Below are 20407 nucleotides of genomic sequence, written 5' to 3'. Positions count from 1 at the left end.
TGGGTAAAGAAGATGTGGTACATGTATACAATGGAATATTATTCAGCCATAAGAAGAAAACAAATCCTACAATTTGCAATATGGTTGGAGCTAGAGAGTACTATGCTCAGTGAAATAAGCCAGGTGGAGAAGGACAAGTACCATACAATTTCACTCATTTGTGGAGCAAGGAACAAGGCAGCATCAGCCTCACAAAACCCAAGAATAGACTAACATTTGACAAAGGGAAAGGGATTGAGGTGGTGGGGTGTTGGAAGGGAGGGAGAAGGGGAATAAAGAGCATTACGATTAACACACATAATGTTGGGGAGCCCTCAGAGAAGGCAGTATAGCACAGAGAAGACAAGTAGTGACTCTCTAGTATCTTACTATGCTGAAGGACAGTGACTGATTGGATATACGGTGGGGACTTGATAATTGGGGGAATCTAGTAACCACAATGTTGCTCATGTAATTGTATATTAATGATATCAAAATAAAGAGAAGTGTTCTGGAAAAATATATATATGAAATTTAAAATATTAAAAAAATGTAAAGTAAATGCTGAGTATAATTTGTTATTGAAAATAAAATGTGGCACAAATCTGAAAACTATTATAAATATACTTTGTATTCAGACATTATGTCCTCTTAGTTAAAATGAATCATTCCCTTCAAATCTCAGTCTTTACCCAACTCCTCAGGGATTCCTTCAGGTGTGAGTTTAATTCCTCTGGGATGTTTTTACTTTCAGCATTCATTTAACCTAAACTTACTACATGTTGTATATGAGGAAAGGGCATATGTATGAAATATATTTGTGTCAGAGTCTGTTGAATTGAAATTTCCCAGGGGGGAAAAACAAACATCTAATAGCACTTCTCATCATTTGATGTTTATGTGTGAATTGTATATATAAATGTTTGTGTATAGCTATAAACAATTTTGTTATACATTGGAGCAGATAGGTGGTTACATTTTAAATGGGTTTGATCTATAAAACACTGATACTGCTGAACAGAAAGGATTTTATGTCATAAATACTGTAATTACTCTTTTTAATCACCATATGATAATACCCAACATTATCCACAAACTTCATGTCTCATAGTGCCTAGGTCTTCATTCTAATTGTCCAAATATCCTTGCAAGATTAATAACTATAATATGGAAGAAAAAATTTATATTGGAGGTATACTGCTAGAAATTTTTTTCCCAACAGTGAGTCAAAATACATTTTAATATGGCATAACAATTTTGAATCAAAATTGAAAATAATTATAGACAAAATGATGAGATAGTTTTTACTGATCACACTACTTTATATTTTTAGAGGTATTTAACACTCAACTTTTGATACTTTCTGATAGAAGGAAATTTCATGTATGCTTGAAATTCAGAAATATGTTGATGAAAGCAAGGGAGAAAAGATTAACCATCTCATTGGTAGTTTACAAATTGAATATAAGGTAAAATGACTGCAAAGTAATGGAAAGTGAGTATTTGCTTCCATAGAACATACTCTGTTGTATGTTTTTTTTTTTTTACTACATCCATGTCTGTAAGACCTTATGACAAATGCTTCTCATGGTGTATTTTGTGCTGTGATCTAAGAAACATTATTTAACATAGGGAAGAAAGCAAGGTCAGGTTATGAAAAAAAACTTGTACCTGTCAGAAAATGTGAGTTCTAACTCCAACTCAACCTTGTTCACTGTGTAACTTTGGGAAATTCACTTCATTTTTCACACTGTAGATTTTCTTATCTGTAAAATGAATAAGAGCTAATTTCTAAAATCCCTGCCAACTTAAATGCTCGTTGATCTGTGTAATAGACGTTGTGAATATATTCAAGAATTAGCAATACACAAATGAGCTACACGTGTTTTTGTAGAATGCTATGATTAGTCTGAGCTCCTTTATGAAAGAAGCATACCACCAAATAAGAGAGAAGGTTATATTTAGAATGAGCCTTAAAAAATGGCAGGATGAAAGGCACACCAGTTAGAAAGAAACCTCAAATAAAGAGCTGGCTTTGAGATCACTACATTTAGATGACAAGGCAGAATAGAGGTGCAGGTTTGGTATTGCTGATGATAGTGGTGGTGGCATGGTAACAATAATTGAGTTTTTATTTTAAATTATGCAACATTTGAAGTTTTGAGGCTAACAGAGTAACTATAATAGAAATATAATTGAAAACAAACTAGAAAAGTTAGTCTTGGAAAAGCTCTTTAGTTGATCAAGGAAGGAAATATATAACCATCAAGGTAATAAATAGGTAAGGTAAATAAATTGAGAATGTTTGGATAGAGCAAAATTGAAGGAAATTAGATGTCTAGTGCCATAGTTTGCATATTTTTTTGTATGTCTTGCTGCAATGAGTAGGAATTATTAAACCTTTTTGATGTTATTCAGTTAGCTCTAAAATGAGGTATTTCTTGAATTGTTAATCCTTTTTTATATATACTGTAATGAAAAAATATACGTAGTTTATGAGAGAAAATTTTGCAAATAACTCATAAAAGTTTTAAATTATGTTTAATATTAATTCTTTAAGTTATTAAAGTGATTTTTTTAGTTTACTCCATGCTTGAAAATATATGACATAAAAATTAAAATTAAGAACTTTGTAACACTGGGGAGAAATTCTTTCTTCCAGCCTGGGACAAATTACCTTTGAAACCAAAATCAGTCAAAGGGAGAAGTAAAGTTAGAGAAACCCGTTTATTACTCACAAGCAATCATCCACTTCTGCTCACATGAGTATCTCACCACCCAGTTGCAAAAAAGGGACCCCACCAAATATCTCCAGTCCAGTTATACCCTCACCCCTCCCCACCCTTGTAATCGCCTATTGATATGGAGATGCACAAGGCCAGGTGAGAGATTCTCGAAATATTGCAATTTTACCCACAAACTTTCAAAGCATTATTTAATAAGATGAGCAAGTTACTTCAAGATTTCATTAGTGTCACTGAAAGGGTTTAATTGTTAAATACCTGTATCCTTTTCATAATGGCTATATCTCTTGATTGTTATTATGCTGAAATTTCACTTCTTTTTTGGGAAAATAAAACAATTTTATGTAATACAATTTCTTCCATAGGGTTTCAACACAAGACTCTCTAATCTATAATTTCCTACATTAGGTTCAGGTTTTAGTGTTGATAGGTGAGAAAAAATGTGTTACCGAGGGATCATGAGAGCACATAGAACAATACAAATTACATTGCTACCTACTATTTTGGGCCAAATCAAGTTCAACAATATCCTAGCTTAGGGCTATATTAGTTTTTCCCTTCAGAACTCTATTACCTGCCTTGAAGAGTATTGACTTTGAAGGGCAGAGAGCTGCATAAAGAGTTCTTTCTTTTAAAATTTCCTTATTTCTCAGTCTTGGGTGCATTTGGGGTAGTGAGATATATGTATATGCATAAGACATTATTTTTGATAATGTTTTTCGTAAAAGTGCACAGTAAGTGTTTTAAAAAGAAAATATTAGACAGTGCTTTCTCTTTTTTGAATTGCTAAGCAGGAATCTATGGCATTGATTGATGCATCATTTTGAAATCTGCAATGGTCTTTATAGTTTTAGTTATGAATATGTATGAAAAATCAGTTTTAGTAACCGCGCTATTAGAGATAGTCTGGGACTATAATTCAATAGCAATTTCCTTAAAAGACAAAGGACCTGAATTACAATAGAATAGATGTTGATAGCTGAATGCTTTATTGAAAAATACCTTCTTGTAGTCAGGCACATTTTCAAATGGCGACAAGAGGAATGACCAAAAGGGAGCATACTTAAGAGATATATCAACTCCTGGTTGAATTACCAAAGAAGAAATACCTCAATATTTTGTCCATCCATGTATGTCACATATTTTTAGAAATTTTAAAAATCATCATTAATATTGCACTACTGTGTATCTGCAAAAGGAATATAGTGTCATATTTCTCATATACATAACCATTCTGATTGGACAACAGAATATGTATTGACATTTTTTAAAGTTAGTCTTAAAATATGATATTACTTAAATTCTTAATCCCTTTCTCCTGACTGACATAGGAACAATTATATATATATTCGGTTGCCAAATAAGGTCTTTCTTAATACTTACATGCCTTGTTTTCAGAATTCAGTGAAACAAAGTTCAAGTTTGAGAATATACACATAGACATTCTTAATGTCTCAGCTATCTTAGCACAGTGACTATCATGGTTAAAATGGAAACAAAACTACTGACTATTTGCTTCCATAGTGTATTTTATGTTTTGTTGTTTTTTAGATTTTGGGTTTTCTTTGAATTAAAAGTTATTTGATACAGACACAAACACACATAAATATACAAAGCTTCCAGATGCAAATTTCTGACACAATGTTTAGTTAAAACCCTTTCACATCTTATAACCTTTTCTTTACAAATACACTATAGAAAAAAAAGAGTTATCAGTTATGCTCATAGAATAAATGACCTTATAGCTTTCTATTTTGTATGAAATAATCTTACATACTGGAGTTAATTTATATAAATTGCCATATATGATAATATATCAAAGTAGAATAACTTCCTGCTCATATGCTCAAATTATGATAGAATGGGAAAAAAAAGGATCTCTTTCTAATAAGTTCCAGCGTTCTTCTAAGTCATATGGTTAAACTAAGAGTAAGGAAATAAAGAAAGCATTCATATATGCAGGTGTTCACAGTGAGGAACATTGTTACGCAGGCACTAAGGAGAATGGCTGCATTTTTACCATGGGTAGCCCAGCTATACTACATCTATTATTTAGGAAACAACATAAAACATAATGGAAAACTGTAAATGAGTCAACCTTCTTGACACTCAGACTCCCAGGCACCAGGTTAATGTCACAGAGGCACACTGGTCAGCATCTAGGGCAAGCAGCCAGATGTAGTATCTGAACTATACTCTCTGAAAGAATGTAGCTCAGAAAGAAAATGGAGCAGTTTCAAGAGGCTAGGAGAATTTAATTTATGGTAGAATTACAATGTGGCAGTTCGGGCCTGTTCTGACTGGACAAGTCTATGGGACTTCATTTCACCACTCACAGCAACTGACAGCAACTATGATAACAGAATGTGTCATCTGCAAGGTAATAAAAAAATACACATTTCTATGTAAAAGCAATTCTAATTAGCTACTCAATATTGCTGTTATATTTCTATACATACACATATAAAGTTGTACATGTATTTCTTTAATAATTTTCTTGCCTCTCAAATCCATGTTTCTTATTTAAGTATAATATTAATATATGTTATCATCTCCTTACATATGAAGAAAAGTTTAAATGACTAATTTATGATCACATTTGTAGTCAATCCAGTGAAAAATTATAATTGCATTTTTAAATATTTATTACTGATTTAAGTTTAATAGTTAATTTAATGTAAATGAGGTTGTTTATTCTTCATAATTAGGTATCTTGCCTTATTAAGAAGATACACACTATAATTTAGTTTCTATTTATAAAGCTAGATGTAAAAACGGTAGTTTTCTCCACAAAAATTTAATTTGAATATATAAAACAAAAAGAAATTTTTAAAAATTTGAGAGTAAACCAAGTAATCCAGATCATAATGTGATTCTCTAGAGGGTATACATTGACTTTCAATGAAGTAGTTAAGTAAAATTTAATGTATGTTCATCTGGAAAAATCCCATGAATATATGTAGATATATATTATCTCCATAAGAGTAATTTTTTTCTTCCAAATTCTATTCCCACATTACTCCATAGAGCTGAGATACCCAATAGGGAGGCCACTAGCCACAAATGACTATTGAGTACTTGAAATGTGTCTAGTGGGATGGAAGGAATGAATTTTTATTTTAATTCTTTTAAATTTAAAAGCCAAAAAAATATATCTGTTTTTTCTGTTAAACACAACTTCATTGCTTTGGTAGGATTACATTTCACATGAACTGTTGAAAATGTTGCATCTTATTTGAAATATATCGTAAGTAAAAAAAATATGTCCAAATGTAGCACAGAGAAGACAAGTAGTGACTCTATATAGCATCTTATTACCCTGATGGACAGTGACTGCAATAGGGTGTGTGTTGGGGAACTCAATAATATGGGTGAATGTAGTAACCACAATGTTGCTCATGTGAAATCTTCATAAGACTGTATATCAATGATACCTTAATAAAAAAAATGCCTGATTTTGAAATTTTATTAAAAAAAGTTTCAATAATTTTGTATTGATTATAAGTAGAAATAAAAACAGTTTGGATATGTTGGGTTAAATTGAATATATTATTAATATTTAACTTGCTCTTTTTACTGTTTTTAATATGGCTGCTAGAAAACTTTAAATTACATTGTACTTACTTTAAATCACATTATATTTTTACTGGGAAATGCTAATAGCAGAGATGTTTATTCCATATATGGAACATTGAAATTGAGCAATATTAAGGAATGGATTTAATCTAAAGGTTCTTGAACCAAGACAGTCCAGTCTAATAAAGAGAAAGTAACAATCACTAGGTGTTCAGTTATAATCATACTGACTAGAAAGGACCTTGGTTACAGTAAAAATCAAACCAACCAAATAAAAACAAACAAAAAGATAAATCTGTCACCAAATACCTTTTGTAAGTAGTTATAGAATAATTTTTTAAAGAAAAATTATTAAACATCTCTTAGCAAATTTTGTTTTTTCTTCATGGAAATAATTAGAAATCTGCAGCTCTTTGGTTATTTTATAGATCTTAAAAGGCAGTTTTACCTTCAGTTATTGATGTCCAATTATAAACATCACTGTTGACTTAATGCTTTTTAAGAATAGATCTATATTAAAACCTTGACCAGAATTAAGTGTGCTACCCTCAAAATGTCCTTAATTTTTGCTATTATTTTATCTAGCCTAAAATTTCCTTAATTAATTTGAAGAAGAGAATTTACAAGTATTAATATTAATCTTCCTGCTGTACAATCACTCCTATGAATCTATCCATTCAAAAGTTGATTTCTTGGTATTGATGTAATCGTGCTTCTTTCTTAATTGTTTTATAAATTCTGATGGTTTCTATGATTAATATAGATCGTGCAAACATATTTCAAAGTAATAATATAGTACATTTGAATTTTTTTTTTGAAAGGGCATCTCTCATATTTATTGATCAAATGGTTGTTAACAACAATAAAATTCTGTATAGGGGACTCAATGCTCAATGCACAATCATTAATCCACCCCAAGCCTATTTCTCGACAGTTTCCAATCTTCTGAAGCATAACGAACAAGTTCTTACATGGTGAACAAATTCTTACATAGTGAATAAGTTCTTACATGGTGAACAGTACAAAGGCAGTCATCACAGAAACTTTCGGTTTTGATCACGTGTTATGAACTATAAATAATCCAGTCAAATATGAATATTTGTTTGATTTTTATACTTGATTTATATGTGAATCCCACATTTCTCCCTTATTATTATTATTATTATTATTTTTAATAAAATGCTGAAGTGGTAGGTAGATGGAAGATAAAGGTAGAAAAAATAGTTTAGTGCTGTAAGAGGGCAAATGTAGATGTTCAGGTGTGTGCCTGACTAAGTGTTAATCCAAGCTAGACAAGGGCAATAAAACATCCACGGATGCAGAAGATTTCTCTCAAAGTGGGAGGGGGCGTGAGGTTCGAAGCCTCATCTCTGTTGATCCCCAATTTCTCACCTGATGGCTCCCCTGCAACTGTGCCTATGTTAGGTTGTTCCTCCCTTGAGGAATCTTACCTGTCTCTGGCTAACCAGTCATCTTCTGGGGCCATACAGGGAAATGTAAAGTTGGTAAGTGAGAGAGAAGCCATATTGTTTGAAAAGGTTAGCTTTTTACTTCTTTGCAGGTTTATGCCCTGTGGATTTTATGCCCAGTATTTGTCTTGAGGTATCTTTACCACCTGGAGGAATTATGATACTTGGTAAATTCGATATGGGGCACAAATTCTATTTAAGGGTTGTAATTAGGAAGGAAGAAGAAAAGCTATGGGAATAGCAGATGGAAGAAAACATGGGAAGATTGATTATTTCTTTGACATATCTTCTTGTAGAGTAACTGAAGCATGTATAGGTTTTAAACTACTAGTTAAATTGCATACACACATTAACATAATACGAACACAGTTACATAACCAAAGCAGACCTGTAATTACCAGCCATCTCCAGTGAAACGAAGAAAACCAGTTAGGCATCCTAGGCATTTGTGGAAACTTATCTGTGATGTGGTGGACATTGTCCAACTGAACTTGAATAGTCTGAGAGAAAACAGACAAATTAAAACAACCCATTCCTGGAGACTGTTCACATCCCATATGTTCTTTTAAAAGTAGATAGTCTGTAGCCGTAAGATTTTGGAGCGCTACACCTTGCACCTCTCCTAATTCTTGGTTGAGTTCCAACAGTATGGATCCAGTCAAATTTGTTGTTTTACTGTATGCACAGGGCAGCTTAGATATCTCCTTCTTCATTCCAATGGCGAGTCCAGGAACCGGTGGGATGGATGCAGCTACAACTGCGGCATCACCTGGATCTTTGTTGAGGTTTTTTGATGATCATCTTCTGGTATGACTCTTCCAGAGAGTGCTGATGTTGGAAGTTCTTCTTCATATCATATCTTAGTTCATTTTCTGGGTAGCCAAATTAGGCTTTGATCCTCTCTATAAACACAAACAGACCCATTGCCAACAATTTGATATGCCCTTTATACCATTGTGTAGAACTCATTGGAGGTCACCACAGAAGAACTGCTTTTTTTTTTTAAGAGAAAGGGATATTATCATAAAAGTGTACCTCCATAGCCGATCATCTGAAACCCTTTAAGTGATCAAAATTGAGAATATTTAAAGCATGCATTAATCGTTGACTTACAGTTAGTTTTATCCTATCAGGAGTAATCCCCCTTTACTTTCTTTCAATTTTTTTTGTTATCATTAATCTACACTTACATGACGAATATTATGTTTACTAGGCTCTCCCCTATTCCAGGTCCCCGCTATAAACCCCTTTACAGTCACTGTCCATAAGCATAGCAAAATGTTGTAGAATCACTACTTGTCTTCTCTGTGTTGTAGAGCCCTCCCCTTTCTCCCACCCCCCATGCATGCTAATCTTAATACCCCCTTTCTTCTTCCCCCCCCTTATCCCTCCCTGCCCACCCATCCTCCCCAGTCCCTTTCCCTTTGGTACCTGTTAGTCCATTCTTGGGATCTGTTATGTTCCTTCAGTTTTTCCTTTGTTCTTATACTCCACAGATGAATGAAATCATTTGGTATTTCTCTTTCTCTGCTTGGCTTATTTCACTGAGCATAATACTCTCCAGCTCCATCCATGTTTATGCAAATGGTAGGATTTGCCCTCTTCTTATGGCTGAGTAGTATTTCACTGTGTATATATACCACTTCTTCTTTATCCATTCATCTACCAATGGATATTTAGGTTGCTTCCAATTCTTGGCTATTGTAAATAGTGCTGTGATAAACATAGGGGTGCATCTGTCTTTTTCAAACTTGAGTGCTGTGTTCTTAGGGTAAATTCCTAGAAGTGGAATTCCTGGGTCAAATGGTAAGTCTCTTTTAAGCATTTTAAGGAAACTCCATCCTGCTTTCCACAATGGTTGAACTAATTTACATTCCCACCAGCAGTGTAGGAGGGTTCCCTTTTCTCCACAACCTCACCAACATTTGTTGTTGTTTGTCTTTGGGATGGTAGCCGTCCTTACTGGTGTGAGGTGATATCTCATTGTGGTTTTAATTTGCATTTCTCTGATAATTAGTGATGTGGAGCATCTTTTCATGTTTCAGTTGGCCATCTGTATTTCTTTTTTGAAGAACTGTCAGTTCAGTTCCTCTGCCCATTTTTTAATTGGATTATTTGTTTTTTGTTTTTTGAGTTGGGTGAGCTCTTTATATATTTTGGATGTCAAGCCTTTATTGGATCTGTCATTTACAAATATATTCTCCCATACTGTAGGGTACCTTTTTGTTCTATTGATAGTGTCTTTTGCTGTACAGAAGCTTTTCAGCTTAATACAGTCCCACTTGTTCATTTTTGCTGTTGTTTTCCTTGCCCGGGGAGATATGCTCAAGAAGAAGTCACTCATGTTTATGTCTAAGAGGTTTTTGCCTATGTTTTTTTCCAAGAGTTTAATGGTTTCATGACTTACATTCAGGTCTTTGATCCATTTTGAATTTACTTTTGTATATGGGGTTAGACAATGGTCCAGTTTCATTCTCCTACATGTAACTGTCCAGTTTTGCCAGCACCATCTGTTGAAGAGACTGTCATTTCGCCAGTGTATGTCCATGGCTCCTTTATCAAATATTAATTGACCATGTATGTTTGGGTTAATTTCTGGAGTCTCTAATCTGTTCCACTAGACTGTGGCTCTGTTCTTGTGCCAGTACCAAATTGTCTTGATTACTATGGCTTTGCAGTAGAGCCTGAAGTTGGGGAGTGAGATCCCCCCTACTTTATATTCCTTTTTCAGGATTGTTTTGGCTATTCGGTGTCTTTGATGTTTCCATATGAATTTATGAACTATTTGTTCCAGTTCGTTGAAGAATGTTGCTTGTAATTTGATTGGGATTGCATCAAATCTGTATATTGCTCTGGGAAGGATGGCCATTTTGATTATATTAATTCTTCCTAGCCACAAGCATGGAATGAGTTTCCATTTGTTAGTGTCCCCTTTAATTTCTCTTAAGAGTGACTTGTAGTTTTCAGGGTATAGGTTTTTCACTTCTTTGGTTAGGTTTATTTCTAGGTATTTTATTCTTTTTGATGCAATTGTGAATGGAGATGTTTTCCTGATTTCTCTTTCTGTTGGTTCATTGTTAAGATATAGGAAAACCACAGATTTCTGTGTGTTAATTTTGTAGCCTGCAACTTTGCTGTATTCTGATATCAGTTCTAGTAGTTTTGGAGTGGAGTCTTTAGGGTTTTTTATGTACAATATCATGTCATCTGCAAATAGTGACAGTTTAACTTCTTCTTTACCAATCTGGATTCCTTGTATTTCTTTGTTTTGTCTGATTGCTGTGGCTAGGACCTCCAGTACTATGTTAAATAACAGTGGTGATAGTGGGCATCCCTGTCTAGTTTCCGATTTCAGAGGAAAAGCTTTCAGTTTCTGGCTGTTCAGTATAATGTTGGCTGTGGTTTTATCATATATGGCCTGTGTTATGTTGAGGTACTTGCCCTCTATACCCATTTTGCTGAGAGTTTTTAGCATGAATGGATGTTGAATATTGTCGAATGCTTTTTCAGCATCTATGGAGATGATCATGTGGTTTTTGTCTTTCTTTTTGTTGATGTGGTGGATGATGTTGGTGCATTTTCAAATGTTTTACCATCCTTGCATCCCTGGGATGAATCCCACTTGGTCATGGTGTGTGATCCTTTTGATATATTTTTGAATTCATTTTGCTAATATTTATTGAGTATTTTTGCATCTACATTCATCAGGGATATTGGTCTGTAATTTTCTTTTTTGGTGGGGTCTTTGCCTATTTTTGATATTAGGGTGATATTGGCTTCATAGAATGATTTTGGGAGAATTCCCTCCTCTTCTATTTTTTGGAAAACTTTCAGAAGAATGGGTATTATGTCTTCGCTGTGTGTCTTATAAAATTCTGAGGTATATTCATCCAGGGCAGGGGTTTTGTTCTTGGGTAGTTTTTTGATTACCGTTTCAATTTCTTTGCTCGTAATTGGTTTGTTTAACTTTTGTGTTTCTTCCTTGGTTAGTCTTGGAAGGCTGTATTTTTCTAGGAAGTTTTCCATTTCTTCTAGGTTTTCCAGCTTGTTGGCATATAGTTTTTGATAGTAGCCTTTAATAATTCTTTGTATTTCTGTGGAGTCTGTCATGATTTTTCCATTCTCATTTCTGATTCTGTTGACGTGTGTTGATTCTCTTTTTCTCTTAATAAGTTTGGCTGGAGGCTTATCTATTTTCTTTATTTTCTCAAAGAACCAGCTCTTGGTTTCATTGATTTTTGCTATTGTTTTATTCTTTTCAATTTTGTTTATTTCTTCTCTAATCTTTATTACGTCCCTCCTTCTGCTGACTTTAGGCCTCATTTGTTCTTCTTTTTCCAATTTCGATAATTGTGATGTTAGACTATTCATTTGGGATTGTTCTTGCTTCTTCAAGTGTGACTGGATCGCTATATACTTTCCTCTTAAGTCTGCTTTCACTGTGTCCCACAGAATTTGGTGTTGCTCTTTAGCAGCAAGAAGGCGGGGGAACAAGCAGGACCAGCCTGTTATCCCCGGGGCTGAGCAAGAGGGCAAGGGTCAGTGGCTTGGACACCCTCCCCTGAGATCCGGGGAAAAACAAAACCACACCAAGCCAGGAGAGGTGTCAGCCTCAAGGTTGCAGCAAATCTCATCTTTATTCCATCAGAGGCTTAGTTATATAGGGGAAGAAAAGAAAGTAACAGAAACCAATGGGAATTGATTATCTAATCTGTCACTAGGGTCTTTAGGCAGGTTTCGGGTTAGGTGGGGATGCGGAGTTAGGTCCAAGAGTGCGCACGCGAGAAGCTAGTAGGACCACTAATGTGGAAGTAACGAGGGAGGATGGAAACCACCAGTCTGCAGCCATCCCAAGCCTAAAAGAGGCAAAAGGTCCCAACAGTTGGGGCTTTGTGTTTATGTGGTCATTTGTTTCTATATATTCCTTGATCTCTATTTAAATTTGTTCATTGATCCATTGATTATTTAGGAGCATGTTGTTAAGCCTCCATGTGTTTGTGAGCCTTTTTGTTTTCTTTGTAGAATTTATTTCTAGTTTTATACCTTTGTGGTCTGAAAAATTAGTTGGTAGAATTTCAATATTTTGGATTTTACTGAGGCTCTTTTTGTGGGCTAGTATGTGGTCTATTCTGGACAGTATTCCATGTGCACTTGAGAAGAATGTATATCCTGTTGCTTTGGGATGTAGAGTTCTATAGATGTCTATTAGGTCCATCTGTTCTACTGTGTTGTTCAGTGCTTCCGTGTCCTTACTAATTTTCTGCCCAGTGGATCTATCCTTTGGGGTGAGTGGTGTGTTGAAGTCTCCTAAAATGAATGCATTGCAGTCTATTTCCCTCTTTAGTTCTGTTAGTATTCGTTTCACATACGCTGGTGCTCCTGTGTTGGGTGCATATATATTTAGAATGGTTATATCCTCTTGTTGGACTGAGCCCTTTATCATTATGTAGTGTCCTTCTTTATCTCTTGTTACTTTCTTTGTTTTGAAGTCTATTTTGTCTGATATTAGTACTGCAACCCCTGCTTTCTTCTCACTGTTGTTTGCCTGAAATATGTTTTTCCATCCCTTTACTTTTAGTCTGTGCTTGTCTTTGGGTTTGAGGTGAGTTTCTTGTAAGCAGCATATAGATGGGTCTTGATTTTTTATCCATTCTGTTACTCTGTGTCTTTTGTTTGGTGCGTTAAGTCCATTTACATTTAGGGTGACTATTGAATGATATGTACTTATTGCCATTGCAGGCTTTAAATTCGTGGTTACCAAACATTCAAGGTTAGCCTCTTTAGTATCTTACTGCCTAACTTACCTCGCTTATTGAGCTGTTATATACACTGTCTGCAGATTCTTTTCTTCTCTCCCTTCTTATTCCTCCTCCTCCATTCATCGTATGTTGGGTGTTTTGTTCTGTGCTCTTTTTAGGAATGCTCCCATCTAGAGCAGGCCCTGTAAGATGCCCTGTAGAGGTGGTTTGTGGGAAGCAAACTCCCTCAGCTTTTGCTTGTCTGGGAATTGTTTAATCCCACCATCATATTTAAATGATAGCTGTGCTGGATACAGTATCCTTGGTTCAAGGCCCTTCTGTTTCATTGCATTAAATATATCATGCCATTCTCTTCTGGCCTGTAGGGTTTCTGTTGAGAAGTCTGATGTTAGCCTGATTGGTTTTCCTTTATAGGTGACCTTCTTCTCTCTAGCTGCCTTTAAAACTCTTTCTTTGTCCTTGATCTTTGCCATTTTAATTATTATGTGTCTTGGTGTTGTCCTCCTTGGATCCTTTCTGTTGGGGGTTCTGTGTATTTCTGTGGTCTGTTCGATTATTTCCTCCCCTAGTTTGGGGAAGTTTTCAGCAATTATTTCTTCAAAGATACTTTCCATCCCTTTCCCTCTCTCTTCTTCTTCTGATACCCCTATAATACGGATATTGTTCCTTTTGGATTGGTCACACAGTTCTCTTAATATTGTTTCATTCCTGGAGATCCTTTTGTCTCTCTCTATGTCAGCTTCTATGCGTTCCTGTTCTCTGTTTTCTAGCCCATTAATGGTCTCTTGCATCTCGTCCATTCTGCTTTTAAGTCGTTCCAGAGATTGTTTTATTTCTGTATTCTCCCTCCTTAGTTCTTGCATATTTCTCTTCAAGTCTATCAGCATGGTTATGACTTTTGTTTTGAATTATTTTTCAGAAAGACTGGTTAAATCTATCTCCCCAGGTTCCTTCTCAGGGGAAGATGTAGAAGATGTTGAAGCTGTCTGGCTTAGTCTTGTCTGGTTCAAATTTTTTTGCCTTTTCATGTTGATACGTGTAGTGGTATGCTGTTGATGCATCTGTCAGCTGGGAGAGCCTTGACCTTTTCCAGTTGCTCCTGGCCTTTCTTTACTGGGACAACTGCGACTCCTAGTGGCTTGTATTGGGCAATTGCGTGTCAACTGGGTCTCTGTATCTTACCCGGCTGGTATGGAGGAAGCTCCCTTGCTGTGGGCTTGTCCAGCCTCAGGCGGCTGCTCTGCTATGACAAGGCTCCAGAAGGTAATGGACGGTGGGCTATTTGGCTGTTTACCTTTGTGTGGGGTCTCAGAGCTGTTGCCCAGGGAGTTAGCATGCCTGAAGTTCCCTGGAATTTCCAGCTGCTAGACTGTGACCTGGGATGCTTCCATCCAGTTATGGGGTTCCTGTCCCTTTAAGACTTTCAAAAAGCACTCACTTTTCTTTGTCCCAGAGGTACCTGTTGCAGGACCCGCTTACAGGTCTTACTGTCCTGCTTTCCTAGTTTCCAGCACCCCATGCATGCACTGTGTGTCTGTGATCTGGTGTGGATGGCTAGGGCTGGGTGTTTAGCAGTCCTGGTCTCCCTCTCCCTCCCCAGTCCAACTCCTCTCTTCCTGCCGGAAGCTGGGGTGAGAGGCCTCTGTTCCCGCTGGGTTGTGACTTGTATCTTACCCCTTTCACCAGGTCCTGGGTACTCGCAGTTGTGGATGTAGACTGTCTGTTGTCCTGCATCTTCTGGTCTCTCTTTTAAGGATAGTTGTATTTGTTGTATTTTCAAAAATATATATGTTTTTGGGAGGAGATTCCCACTGTCCTACTCACGCCGCCATCTTTGTTCCACCCCCAAAGATAATTTATTCTCAGTGTAAAATGATCTGTAGTTGCTTCCTTATAATATGTTGGATTTCCTTCTTATATATGTATTATGTGTGGATTAAATCATTAATCTTATTGATGTAACTCAAGTCAACAGTATTTGTATAAGAACTTTTATAACTAACATCAGATCATCTAATGCCATCACCGAAGGTAGCAAAATTTTGATTTGTTGAAATTTTTCACTTTGAATAGATGGAAATCAGGAAATGTTGCACTCTTTTATCATTTTTATAATATCATTGCAGCAAAAAAGCAAAGAAAGCCACTGCGGTTTTTCTTGTCCTCTAGAGAATTCGAGTTACAATTTTAATGAAGAAAAATCTTCCTTAAATTCTTCTTAACATAATTTTCTTATTGCAAACTATTATGTCAATAAACATTAGCCATTATAGCATATATTAGGTGGCCAACAAATCCTACATTAATTTTGGAGCAAGAAGGGAAACAAAATGAAAACATTTTTCTTTTTCATTTGAAATGAGTTAAAATTCCACAAATGCTTAATTTAAAAGAAACCAGTTGCTTACAAGATGGAAGTGGAGACTCTGACAGAGTTCTAATCAGAAAAACCCTGCTAATCAGCAGAATCCATGAAACCAGCTTACCCTGTCTTGCTATAATTCAATATGCATTTTGTCAGTATAGTACATTCCTTTTAAAATATTACTTTCCTTCATTTTACTTCTTTACCTAACTCTTGGCCATCTATTTTGTTTTATTTTCTGAGGTTTTCTCACATAACATCCTTTTCAGGCAGTCTGTACTTTCATCTATAGAAAGTTTTCTGTTTATCAACCTACAAAAAGTTTTTTGGAAAATCAAATATGTATTAAACTAACTGTTATATGGAAAATATTACTCCTTGGATGAAGGCTCAACCAGGCATAAAAAAGAATCCTAAATTCTTGGGTACTTCTACTAAATTATGAAAACATTTTATGTAGACCAATAAAAATATGAGAGAGATAAATTCTAGCATAATTAAATACTTTCAAATGAAAGATTAAGATTCTTATAAATATTTCAAAGATACAAAATACTTTAATTTTGTGATGTGTTTTATCTTGGCTTTTATTATAAAATAGGTTGTTTCCAATGTGATACAAGACAGTTGACTTTTGAATGTAATAGCACATCTGTATAAATAAAAATGGATCATATTTTCTATTTAGAGTCTAATTTTTAATATGTACCATTAGTTTTATACATCATATGATTTACCAATCTAACAATGTACTAATCTGTATAGTCGTGTCTCTGTAATCAAAATATTTTAGATTCTATACACCCAGGTTCTTAATTTCCTTTTATTAAGTCACCAATTCTTTGAAATCTCAAATAATTCATATTTAGAATCATGGAGGGGGGTCTCATGAAAAACCCACCAAATTTAAAATTTTCTGCATAATACAGACAGTTTATAAGAACAAAATCCATGCCTATCTTTTTTCAACAGATCTTTAGGAAAGCTATAAATGCCCTGTTTCTAAAAGAGGTTTCAACCTTAATTTTCCCAAATGAGAACACATGTGTACCAGCCAATTAAAGCTTGCCCTACCTTTCAAAATTCAGAATAAATAAGCTTGCTGAATTCTTAGAAATATTTATAGTTAATATCAGACCTCTGTATGATCATTGACATCATGTACCTACTGAAATTATTCTTGGGGCATGATAAAGATGTTCAAAAATTAACAGTAACATTTATTTCATGTCTTTTAGGTGACTCCCTTAGTTCTAGGCACAGGGATATAAAAGTGACACAGAGAACAAAGGTCTTTGTTCTCATGAATCATTCATTCTTGTGGTATAAGAGAGACAAAAAACAAGAAAACAGACTAAAGGGATAATTTTAGATAGCGATAAATTGTATAAAGAAAACAAGTCTGAAAGAGGGAATGAGCAAATAGAATACAGTTTGTCTTCCTCAAAAGTGTCATTTATTCTGATGATTTAATCTACAGATTTATAATAACATCTCAGCCAATGCATAATTTATATATCCTGAATACACACTGAGTTATTGTCATGCTGATATTTTACACAAAACTCGGAAAAACAAAACCAAAATCCACTCCAGGTAGACTTTAACTATGAATATATTTGATGTTAAAATTAATTGCTAACAGTAACTTACACCTGTAAATTTGACTTTATTCATATTCAGTTACTGCTATGAGTTGGGTAGTGGTACAGGAATCACAGATGAATTAAAAAATCCAAACAAAAGAATGTAGTCCTTTCTCTTTAAGGATCTTTTACTCTAGAACTCTTGTGTGAAAGCATAAGAGACAACTTCAATTCAATTAATCTACTATGGAAGATTTAAGCACATGGCTCTTGGGGGCTTTGGGTAACATAAATATTCTGGATGAAGGAGATATTCAACATAGCTTTCCAAAGGAGAATACATTCGAATCAGGTTTTGAAGTGTGAATAGGAGATAGCAAATCCAAGAGGCTGATGAGAGGACAACTGTTAGGATAAGGAAAGCCACCGAGATTTGAATGACCAAAGTGTTTGAATAAATATACTAAATGTTTTGGTGAGTGCAAACCAGAGTTAGAGAAGAGTGGTTAAATAAAAGACGAGATGAATCATGAGAAGATGGGAATGCCATGATTATTCTGTGCTAAATTCATGGAGTAGGGAAAGAAATGACATAAACAGACTGATACTGAGAATTGTGTTTAAGACAAGGTTTTCTTTTGTCATGAAAATTAATAAGAGACTATTTCACTAATCAAGATGGAAAATAAGACTCTGCAGTAAATTTTAGGCAGTGGGATATAATCCTAGAGATATTTATAGTAGAATTAATGGGATCTATGGATTTTTTTGTACCAAAGTAAAGTAGAAGGGTAAAAACTAGATTATTCTATGTTATCTAGAAAGATAAAACTGTGTCCATTATCAAAAGTAGTTCAGATGAAGAATCGACAATTCTCTGTGTGATTTTCAAAGGCTTTTGTAATTTGGCATGTATTTATCTTGCACATTTTAAGGAGGCACCTTTTGCCTCCAGTCATATTCCTCTGTTCTTATTAGCATCTTTTATAACCCTCACCAGGTCACCTGATTAAGCAGTCAGACTGTAGTTGCAGTCACAGTTCCAGATACTGGCAAAGCAACAATGAAAAAAAAAGAAAAAAGAAAATGTCTTACAGGGAGCACACATTCTTTTTGGTAGAGACACAATAAACTATGTGAATAAGTAAAATTCAGTATGATTGCTTGATACAAGTGCTGAGAGAAGAACATAATGGAAGGGACATGAGAACTCTGGGTGTGGCAAGGAGTTTCAGATAAGGTGGACCATAGCTTTGGTGAAAGGATGGCATTAAACAGATGATGTTGAAAGAGATGGTATGTGAAGGGAAGAATATACATGAAATGTGAAATATCTGACAGCTTATCCTGCTAAATCTAACACATTAGCCTGCCATAGTTTCATGGATTCTGGTAGAAGACACAAAAATCTTTGGTCAGGGACAAAAAAAAACAGCTTACTGCCACAGAAATTGCTATTATCACAGTTTCAACATTTTTATGCAGCAGCTCCCAGGGGCCTGATTCCCATTCAAAGAGAAAAAGGCCAGGTGCACCTGTACATGCAGAAGGGTGCATTATAAATAAGGAACTCTGGGCTTAGGAAACTCAAGTCTTTTATAATTGGTTTTAAGCAAACCTATCCTTTAGCCCAGAGGTAAACACTAGTTTTATTATATTGGACAGCCAAGCAATATGCCCTTCACTGTGGAGGGAGACAATACCTATCTTCCAAGGCTAGTTGTTACTAAGAAATATTTGAAAAGATAATATAGAAAAAAGTACAATTAGTGCCTTGCTTATGAGGTATGTAGAAATATGATACATACTTAGAGTATTACCTCTCAAACTATATCCACTCCTTGTTTCTACCTCATTTTGGTGTCTGCCCAAATTTTCCATGAGCACATCATTCTGTCTACCACTGCAATAGGCTGAAGCCAAATATACCCAATTTGTCTCATTTAATTAAGGCTACAAGCAACAAGATGAGACCAATCTTCAATATTGTCTCAGTCATGCACTAAAGGAAACTTAACACAATAATTTCCACAAATCTCACAAACCATAAGAGTTTATCTTGGAAATCCAGGTTGTTTTCTCTTTAATTTTCTGCATTAGTCTCTTCACTCGGCCTGAGGCACCCAGCATAGGAAGATGTATTAGCAAGTACACAGACTCTACCTTGTTCTGCCAGAGTGAACAGAGGCAAAACGCTATGCTATCTGACCTCCCCCACCACAGACAACTGGGTCAACTTGGTAAGTGTCACCGATCTAACATGCAGTGACAGCTCCTCCTCCAGAAACACAGAATTCTTCCTTCCCTTGTACTAGGTCTATGATCATGGATGTACTGCTGCGAAGATCAAAAGAGCAAGGGTGCCAAGAGAAGCAGTACAGGCTTGATTCATTCCAGGCAGTCTCATCGATGAATGAGTCTTTAACATCGATACTACATGAGTTACCCAGAGAGTTCAAACAGCAGATGTGATCTGCTTACACAGTTTTAGGCCCCAAATAGGCATGCATTTAATCTGCCATTCTACAGTATTCCAAGAGACAGACCAAACAGCTAGGCTGTAGGCATTAGCTCAATTGTCAGTAAAAATATAACTTTCATCAAGGAAAGAATTTATCACAGCTATCAGAACAGCCTTGATTTCTGCTCACTGAGCAGAGTGACCACATCCATTTTCAGTTCTGGGTAATTGGAACTGAGGTTGAACATCAGCAGAAACATAGTAGACACATCAGGTTTCAGCTTAATTTATGTATTGGTGAACCATGCCCCAAACACTTAAAAGAACTCTGCTAATCAAGGTCCCTTTCCAGCCAGCAGTGCTGTTAGGTATTGGTATTGGAATAGGGAGTGAAGTTTCATGGTAGCATAGCTCCCACTTCTTTTTATGTAAACTCAAGATACTGTTGGGCTAGGCCTACTGAGTTCT

The sequence above is a fragment of the Manis javanica genome, chromosome 5, assembly GCF_040802235.1.
Source record: "Manis javanica isolate MJ-LG chromosome 5, MJ_LKY, whole genome shotgun sequence".
Lineage (NCBI taxonomy): Eukaryota > Metazoa > Chordata > Mammalia > Pholidota > Manidae > Manis > Manis javanica.
Note: the sequence above shows the minus strand (reverse complement) of the source record.